The 9,511-nt window shown below is 47.8% G+C and overlaps 1 pseudogene; it reads left to right on the forward strand.

The window, feature by feature from the left end:
- ORNANAV1R-PS3062 (vomeronasal 1 receptor ornAnaV1R-ps3062 pseudogene) lies at positions 1,914-2,843 on the forward strand (annotated as a pseudogene).

Genomic DNA, 9,511 nt, shown 5'->3' on the forward strand with positions numbered 1-9,511 from the left:
GACCTCTGACTCCCAAGCCCGGGCTCTTTCCATTGAGCCACGCTGCTCAAGTGCTCACTAAATTGATTTATTGATTGATTGAATTCCATATCGCTGTTCTTGGGGAGAGAGAGGGGTCCCCTATTTTTCCAACAAGTTCCTTCTAGTTTCCCCCTCAATTCCAGAGTCTCTCCTTGCCCTTCCCAAGTTTTCATTGGGTGCTTTGGAGCAAAAACAAGAGAGGAATCTAAGGAAGAGGGAGTTCCAGGCCTGAGCGGGGACATGAACAAGGGGACTCCATCAAGGAGGACAAAATAGAGGCACAGTGAGTAGGTTGGTGACAGAGGAGTGAAATATATGGGCCGGTTTATGGTAGGAGATCAGCGAGGTAGGTAGGAGAGCTGATTGAGGGCTTTAAAGCCGACGATAAGGAGTTACTGTTGGATGTGGCAGTGGATGAGCAACACTGGAGGCTCTTGAAGAGTGGGGGGGACAACTGAATGGGTTGCTTTTTTTTAGAAAAATGATGAGGATACCAGAATGAAGATAAGCCTAGGGTGGGGAGAGACTGTAAGTAAGTAAACCTACAAGGAAGTTGATCCAGTAGTCAGGTTAGGATATGATAAATGATTGGATCTGCATTGTAGTGGTTTGGATGGAGCGGAAAGGGCAGATTCTAGAGATGTTTTGATCCTTGGGCCTTTAGCCTGGCACATACCAAGTCATCTTGTCCATCTGGGCGAGGTTGGAATTTTCTATATGATATTTGTCACGCACTTTACTATGCGTCAAACATTGCTCTAAGCACTGGGGTAGGTACATCTTAGGTTGGACACAGTCCCTGTCCCACAGGGGTTCGCAGTCTAGGAGAGAGGGAGAACAGGTAATAATAATAATAATAATATTAATGTTGGCATTTGTTAAGCGCTTACTATGTGCAGAGCACTGTTCTAAGCGCTGGGGTAGATACAGAGTAATCATATTGTCCCACGTGAGGCTCACAGTTAATCCCCATTTTACAGATGAGGGAACTGAGGCATAGAGAAGTTAAGTGACTTGCCCACAGTCAAACAGCTGACAAGTGGCAGAGCTGGGATTTTGTCAGGGGAGGAGAAAGTGGAAGACTTCTGGATAGAGGTACTGAATCTCCATTTTAAAATTGAGGAAATTGAGGCACAGGGAAGTTGAATAACTTGCCCTTGGCCACATAGCAAGCAATTGTCAGAACCGGGATTAGAGAGTACAGGTCTTCCATGAGTTGGTCCATTAGATGATCATTTTTATTGAGTGGTTATCATGTGCAGAAATCTGTATTAGGCACTTGAGAGAATATAGTGACTCCAAGGCTCAAGGTCTTCCCAGTGGATAGAACACGGGCCTGCCTGTTTACCAGTTTTGACGTCTGTCTTCCCCCTTCTAGACTGTGAGCCCATCAGGGGCAGGGATTGTCTCTGTTGCGGAATTGTACTTTCTAAGTGCTTAGCACTGTGCTCTGCACACGGTAAGCTCTCAGTAAATATGACTGAATGAATGAAGGACCTGAATTCTAGACCCGGGTCTGCCATCGGTCGCTGTGTGACCTTGGGCAAATCGCTTAACTTCTCTGGACTTGTTAGCTCAACTGTAAAATGGGATTAAGACTGGGAGCCCTGTGTGGGACAGGGACTGTGCCCAAGCCCATCTGCTTGTATACACTCCAGCGCTTAGGACAGTGCCTGACACATAGAAAGCACTTAAACACAATTATTATTAGTAGTAGTCCACGCTGCAGTTATTGCATGGACTCACCACGTCCCCAAGGCAGGCCCCGGCTCTGGGGACTGAGGATGCTCGGAGTGTTCTCTCTGTCTTCTCATATTCTCTCTCTCTCTGATTCCCCATGCTAGGTTACCCTGCTGGAACCCCCTTCTGCTTCTAACTGAGGTTTGGAGAGGATGGATGGCACGGAGCTCTCCTTCGGCACTGCGATTCTGTTGCAGATCAGCATCGGATCCATAGCGAACGTCTTCCTCCTCCTGTTCTATGCAAGCGTCATCTCCGCCAGCCCCAAGCCCAGCTCCTCTGACCTGATCCTTGCCCACTTGGCCTTGGCCAACACAATCGTCCTCCTCACCTATGGAATCCCAGAAGCCTTGTCGGCTTGGGGCTGGAGAAACTTCCTGGATGCCGTTGGATGTAAAATCCTCATTTATTTCTACCGGGTGGCCCGGGGCCTCGCCATCTGCTCCACCTGCCTCCTGAGCGTCTTCCAGGCCGTCACCATCAGCCCCGGCACCTCTCGGTGGGCGGGAGCCAAGGCCAAGTTACCCCAGCGCATTGTCCCCTTCTGTGCCCTCTCCTGGCCCCTCAACATGTTGATTGAGGTTTCTAACCTGATCTACATGACCGGTCCCCAGAACAGCAGCAGCCTCCGACTCATACTGGACCTCAAGTACTGCTCGACCATGAGTGCCAGTGAAGCGAGTGCCCTGGCCGTCGCAATCGCCTTGGCCCTCCGTGACCTGTTCTTCGTGGGGCTCATGTCCCTGGCCAGTGGCTACATGGTGCTCGTTCTTTACGGGCACCACCGGCAGGTCCGACACATCCACAGGACTGGCTGCTCCTCCGGGGCGATGCCCGAGGTCACAGCAGCCAAGAGGGTCATTGCCCTGGTCAGCCTCTACATCCTCCTCTATGGGCGGCAGGCCGTCACGCTGAGCGTTTTGATGAACATGAAGGGGACCTCTCCCCTGCTGATGAACAGCCACATGGTGCTGGGGTTTACCTTCTCAGTCGTCTGTCCGTTCCTGATGATCATGAGTGACCGGCGGATGAGAACGTTCTGGAGAAGGGGATCTCCTGGGTCCGCAGCAGGTCCCTCCTAGGATTCCAGGGAGGCCACCACCCTCCCACTGGGTCCCGCTGGAGTGACCATAAGGCCCTGGTATGGCAGGGTCGCATCCAGGATGGTGCACTGCCCTGAATCCCACCGTGCCTAAGGGGGACAGATTAAGAGTGCCTTGGTGGCAAATGGGGGTTGCTTCCCCAGCTTGGAAAATCCATTCCTTCATTCACTCAAGCACTTCCTGTGTGCAGAACACTGTATTAAGCGCTTGAGAGAGTAGGGTTTAACAATCTAACAGACATATTCCCTACCCATAGTGAGCCTACAGTCTACAGGGAGAGACGTTGATATACATAAATAAATTACCGAAATGTACATAAGCCCGTCAATGGGCAGGGATTGTCTCTGTTGCCGATTTGTCCATTCCAAACGCTTAGTACAGTGCTCTGCACATAGTAAGCGCTCAATAAATACATTTGAATGATTACTGTGGGGCTGGGAGGAGGGATGAATAAAGGGAGCAAGTCAGGGTGATGCAGAAGGGAGTGAGAGAAGAGGAAAGGAGGGCTTAGTCAGGGAAGGTCTCTTGGAGGAGATGTGACTTCAACAAGGCTTTGAAGGCGGGGAGAATCATTGTCTGTTGGATATGAGGAGGAAAGGTGTTCTAGGTGAGAGGCAGGACGTGGGCGAGAGGGCAGTGGCTAGATGAAGGAGACTGAGGCACCGTGAGAAGGTTAGCGTGAGGTGAGCAGGAGAAGCTTGAACTGAGATGCAACAAATGGGAATGAGGAAGCTGAGATCGTTGCTGATGAAAATGAATGGATTAATCAAAAGATAGCATCGACCGAGTACTCGTTTTTTGCAGAGCTGTATATTAAGCACTTGGGAAAGTTCAGTACAGTTAGAAAATCCGATCACTGTCCTTAAGGAATTTGCGGGCTTGGCAGGGAGACAGAGCCAAGATAAATACAGATGAAAGACCTCAGCTCAAACCTTAACCCTAGGTGGGATATGTGAGGGAGAAAGCATTTAAATAGAGGGGTGTGGTAGTCTATGTGTGCAGAAATGGCAAGGTGTCACATCCTGCCTACAATTTGGCAATTTGGGATGATATTCTGGGATACTAGGTTTTCTACAAAACAGTATCAGTGTTTTTCACGAGACCATACGCTCCTTGAGGGCAGAGGGAAGATCTACGTAATTTTATCATTCCCTCCCGAGTGTTTAGTACATTACCGTGCTCTCAATAAGTGCTCACGAAATACTATTGATTGATTCAGTACAGTGTTACCAATGGTTCGAAGCGTTCGGGTCTCTGAGGGAGAAGAGGAGGAGAGAGGGAAAGGAGAAGAGAGAATAAGATGGGGTGAGAAGAAAGAAGCAGCATGACTTAATGGAAAGAGCATGGCCCTGGACTCAGAGGATGTGGGTTCTAATTGCAGCTCCACTACCATCTACTGTGTGACCTGGAGCATGTCGCTTCATTTCTCGGTGCCTCAGTGATCTCATCTGTAAAATGGACACTGAGCTCCACCTGGGACAGGGACTGTGTTCAACCCGATTTGCTTGGATCCACCCCAGCGCTTAGTACAGTGCCTGGAATGTAGTAAGCACTTAACAAATACCACAGTCATTATTATTATATAATTATTTAACTTCTCTATGCCTTAGTTACCTCGATGGGGACTAGATGGGGTTAAATTGGGATTAAAATGGTGAATAAGACTGTGAGCCCCACTTGGGATATGGACAATGTCCAGCTTGATCGGCTTCTATCTACTCCAGGGCTTAGTACAGTGCCTGGCACATTGTAAACATTTAACAAATACCTTTAAAAAAAAGAGGGCAAGCAAGAACACTAATGGCTCCTCTTTCCCAGCTACTGAGTTATTGGGAAGGCTCCTCGGCTTCACAGACCTCAATTCTCATTCATTCATTCAATTATATTCACTGAATGCTTCCACTGTACTAAGTGCTTGGGAGAATACAATATAACAATAAACAGGCATATTTCCTGCCCACAATGAATTTTCAGTCTACTGGGTCCCCAAAATGTGGGTTGGGAGACCTGTCTCAATTCCTGAGAACAAAGTTCTGAGTTGAGGGGTAGAGAGGACTGGGCTGAAGTTGTGATCACCAGGGTAACCGCCCAAAGTCTCAGGAATTGTCAAGACTTACCTACACCTGATTCTGGAAGGAGGAAGGAAACCGTGGTGTAGTGAAAAGAGAATGAGGCCTGGGAGTCAGAGGACCTGTGTTCTAATCCTTCCTCTTCCACTTGTCCACTGAGTGACCTTGAACAAGTCACTTAACTTCTCTGGGCCTCAATCATCTCATCTGTAAAACGGGGATTAAAGCTGAGACCCCCGCAGGAGGGACGTTGACTGTGTCCAACCTGATTATGTTGTATCTACTCCAGGGCTTAGAACAGTGTCTGGCACATAGTAAGTGCTTTACAAATACCATAAAAGAAAGGAAGGCCCAGGATGGATGAACAAGGATGGCAAGGTTGTCTGTCCCTGTAAGGATCAGTGCCTTCTCTCACACCCTGCTTGTGGAATGGCTGAAGTGAGGGAGGGGGAGGAGAACTGATTAGACTGTAAACCCGACAATGGGCAGGGACTGTATCTGTTTCCGATTTGTACATTCCAAGTGTTAGTACAGTGCTCTGCACATAGTAAGCGCTCAATAAATACTATTGAATGAGAAGGAAAGGGGCCAGCTGTCACTCTGACCTTTTAGTGATGTCACTCCCTCCCTGAGGAAAGCTAGCGGGAAGAGATGTGCAGAATGGCAGGGGCTGATGGGCAGTAATAACAGGAGCATCTGTGGCCATCTTTAATCATGATAGTGAGGGAGTCAGACACATACTCGAGACCCAGGCGTGGCTCCTAGCAGAGCTGGGCTGACGGTGGGAACTGGCATGTTCCCGGGGGCTGCAGTATACGTTAATGAGGCTGCCGTGTCTCTCCATGGGCATCTCTGATGGGTCAATTCCCAGTGGATAATTATGGGGAGAGATCAGGGAGGGAATTTTGAGCGTTTCTAGAAATGTCCCAGTTCGAGTGGATTAGTGCTCAATGAGCCACTCATTCACACACACACTAACCACTCCCCTGAGGGAGGAGAGAGAAGAAGGAAGGCAGCTGATAAATGTTGCCTCAAGCTTGTCCTGACAGAGTCTGACTACCTGAGAGCTGCCATCCCTGCCAGCAGGAGTGATGGAGACTTGTGAGTAGGATAAGGTCGACTCTCTCGTCAGTGCGGTTTCAGGCTTTCTGCAGGAACTCCTTTCCAATCCCTGGACTCTTGAAGCAAAGGCCCCTCAGCATTAGGCTAGATCCCCTCCTGTCTGAGGTCTCGGGGAAAGTCAGTTTTAATCTTGATATATAGGAGATTAAGTGCAGGTCAGACGGCTCCCAGGTGGCAGCCAGGTTTGACTGGAAGGAAGGACCAGAGCAGAGAGAGACGGCTGCATAGTACACATCTTTCTGTGTCCCGCAGTTCCCCCTCCCTTTTCCTGCAGCCTTGTCATTGGGGGGGAGCGAGACTGTGGTGACCGTGGGCTGGTAGAAACCAGTCCCTACCCCCTCTCAGTCACGTTCCAAGTCACCACTGGCCAGAAACAATCCCGTGACCCCATAGGGTATTTGTGGCTAAAGACAGGACAGCATCAAAAGCTAGTGTCCTGACCTTCCTCCCTCTATGCATCACCCCTCCTTTAGTCCCCTCCTTCCAGTACCCATCTCCTTCGGTCCCCTATTCCTCCTTTCCCTCCCCTCTGTGCTTCCCCTGTTCCTTCCCCCATTCTTCATCTTAGATGACACAATCACCCTCTAAACTCCATATCCAGGAGTCTTCAGTCAATCAGTCAATCATATTCCCTCAGCACTTATTGGGTACAGAGCACTGTACTGTTCGGAAGAGTACACTATAACAGAGTTGGTAGAGACATTCCCTGGCCACGGTGAGCTTACATGCTAAGGGGAGAGACAGGCATCAATATAAATAATTAAATTGCAAACATGTACATATGTGCTGTGGGGCTGAGGTGGGGGTGGTGAATAAAGGGAGAAAAATAAAGGGATTTTCAATGTTCTGACTCAAGCTGTTCCCACAGGCCACCCCTAAATCTGCAGATCTACCAAGGTCATATTCCTGGCAATTTCCTGCTGATCTAACAGTTTATACAGAGTCAACATTCGCCCTATCATTTTGTCCATAAATAGTCTTTAAAAATAAAACTCTTACATGTATGAGTACTGCGCTGCATTCTTGCCTGGCATAGCTGCTGTCCCAGGAGGAACACAGTTGGTATAGAGAGTGTGAGGGGCTGGAGAAGCCTTTAGCAATCGAATCAACTCCTTCATGCACATTCTCAGACCCACAGTGTGAGTTTCACTGGTCATTTCCCATAGGGGACTCTTTCACTTAGCTGAAAAGCTGCCCATATCTTTAATAATAATAATAATAATGTTGGTATTTGTTAAGCGCTTACTATGTGCCGAGCACTGTTCTAAGGGCTGGGGTAGACATAGGGGAATCAGGTTGTCCCACATGGGGCTCACAGTTTTCATCCCCATTTTACAGATGAGGGAACTGAGGCGCAGAGAAGTTAAGTGACTTGCCCACAGTCACACAGCCGACAAGTGGCAGAGCTGGGATTCGAACTCATGAGCCCTGACTCCAAAGCCTGTGCTCTTTCCACTGAGCCACGCTGCTTCTCCAATATCTTTAGCACTGCCCCCGCTTATAAAGAGGTTTTATTTTGGCTGCATAGATTGGACTGGGGGGGGGGGCGGTAATATAAAATTGGTTATTTTGGTTGTATAGTCTGCCTTGTTTTTATTTCTCCATGACTCATTATCTGAGTCGGCATAGAAGTGGAACCCTATTTGGGGGAGAGTCACTAGACATTAATTGATCTCTCTGTTTCAGACGGTTTTGGAAGTGAAATCTCTTTGGTGTCATTAGTTCAGTTAGACCCCATTCTGAGGTGGAACCCTGAGTTTGTTTCTTCACAAACATTAGAAAGAATTCCAAGTGCTTAGTACAGTGCTCTGCACTTAGTAAGTGCTCAATAAATATTAATGAATGAATGATTTATAGAGCTGTTGCAGCACATTAGTTGGGCTGATGGGAAGGAAGCCAGATCTTCCTCCATCATAGGAGAGTCCTCCTCTAGAAGCCTCTGAAGTTATGTGTTCAACCCCTTTCCTGTCCAGGTATGTAAAGGTCCCATCACAACCCCACTGGAGTCCATGTGAGTCTTGTCTCTCCCAGGAATTCTGTGGCTTTCAGCTTTCCTGACTTCTCTCCCTACATCATATACACCGCCCCCCCATCACTCACCTTCCATTTCCCTCTCTACCAGTCCTGCAACCATCACTTTTTGAGCTCATCACTGCCTTCTGCCCCCTTTCCCTGGGCTTGACACATTAGGGAGTTGAATCCAGAGTGGAATGGGGTAAGAGGAAGGCAGAGGTGGAGGAGAAAGAGCTTTCTTCATCATCACCGAGCTTCCTCTCCATCTCTGCATGCCCAACTTCTCTAAGGCACCCCTCCTCTATGCTCCCCATCATCCAAAATCCCGCCCCCCACTAACCTTGGGTTTTCTCCAACTTTCTCCCTTCCCCAACTCTCTCTTTCTTAAATAACCCCCACCCCCTAAACCTCTCTTCTCCCCCAAGCATTGCTTCCCTGCCTTTGACCCTACTCATCTTTTTAACTCTGGGGGGTGAAGATTGCTGGGTGTGGAAGAGGTTGGAGAGTGGCCAAAGCAAGGTCAACTCATTCAGATCCTCCATGAGACCTTCCCTGATAAAGGCCTCTTTTCTCCAGTTCCCTCTCCTTCCAGTGTTATCTACGCACTTGGTTTTTTTGACCTTTGGGCATTTGATATTCATCCCACCCACAACCCCAAACCACTTACTTACCTATCTAAAATTATGTATTATAAATTATTCTTTTATACTGTCTGTTGTCCGCTATAGAATGTAAACCCACTGTGGGTAGGGAATGTGGTTATGAACTCTACTGTACTCTCCCAAGGTCTTAGTATAGTGCTCCGCACAAAGTAAGTGCTCAGTAAATACCACTGATTGACTGTTGGATCAGCACGACAAATTCTCGCCAAAATAAATTTAGCACAGAAAGAATTTTCAGGAACTGGGGAGAAAGGAAGGCTATTCAGGGGTGAAGAAGAAGGGCCAGAAAAACTGAGAGAATAGGGAGAAATGGACTAGGAAGAACAGTGTAGATCTACTTTTCAGATGAATTCACTCAAGCTGTGACCAAGGTTTAATCACTTAATAAAGCAATTATCTCTATCTGACTGTTGTGGAACTGGTTTACAGGAGACAGGACTATTACAAGGACAAATAGTAAACCTGAATTTGTAGAATGAAAAGGGAAACTGCCTCCATAAGCTTGAATTAATGGAGCTTTACCCAGTAAAATATCAGGTGTGCAGTATACTCTTTTTCAGCCATGAAAAGAAAAAAATTGGGAGTAAAACGCAAGACCATAAAACTTTAGCTGAGTTGTTTTTGGATTTTTTTTTCTACTCACTCATTTCTCTCAAGCTGCAGGTGAAAGATTGATTCTGGAGAGTAGGTGGCAAGAGTCAGGTTGGCTCTGTTCTATGCTCATCTATGCTCATGACCCATAATGACATTTTTCTTAGCACAGGAAATTGTGCTCTGAACG

This window comes from Ornithorhynchus anatinus, unplaced genomic scaffold (genome assembly GCF_004115215.2).
Source record: "Ornithorhynchus anatinus isolate Pmale09 unplaced genomic scaffold, mOrnAna1.pri.v4 scaffold_225_arrow_ctg1, whole genome shotgun sequence".
Lineage (NCBI taxonomy): Eukaryota > Metazoa > Chordata > Mammalia > Monotremata > Ornithorhynchidae > Ornithorhynchus > Ornithorhynchus anatinus.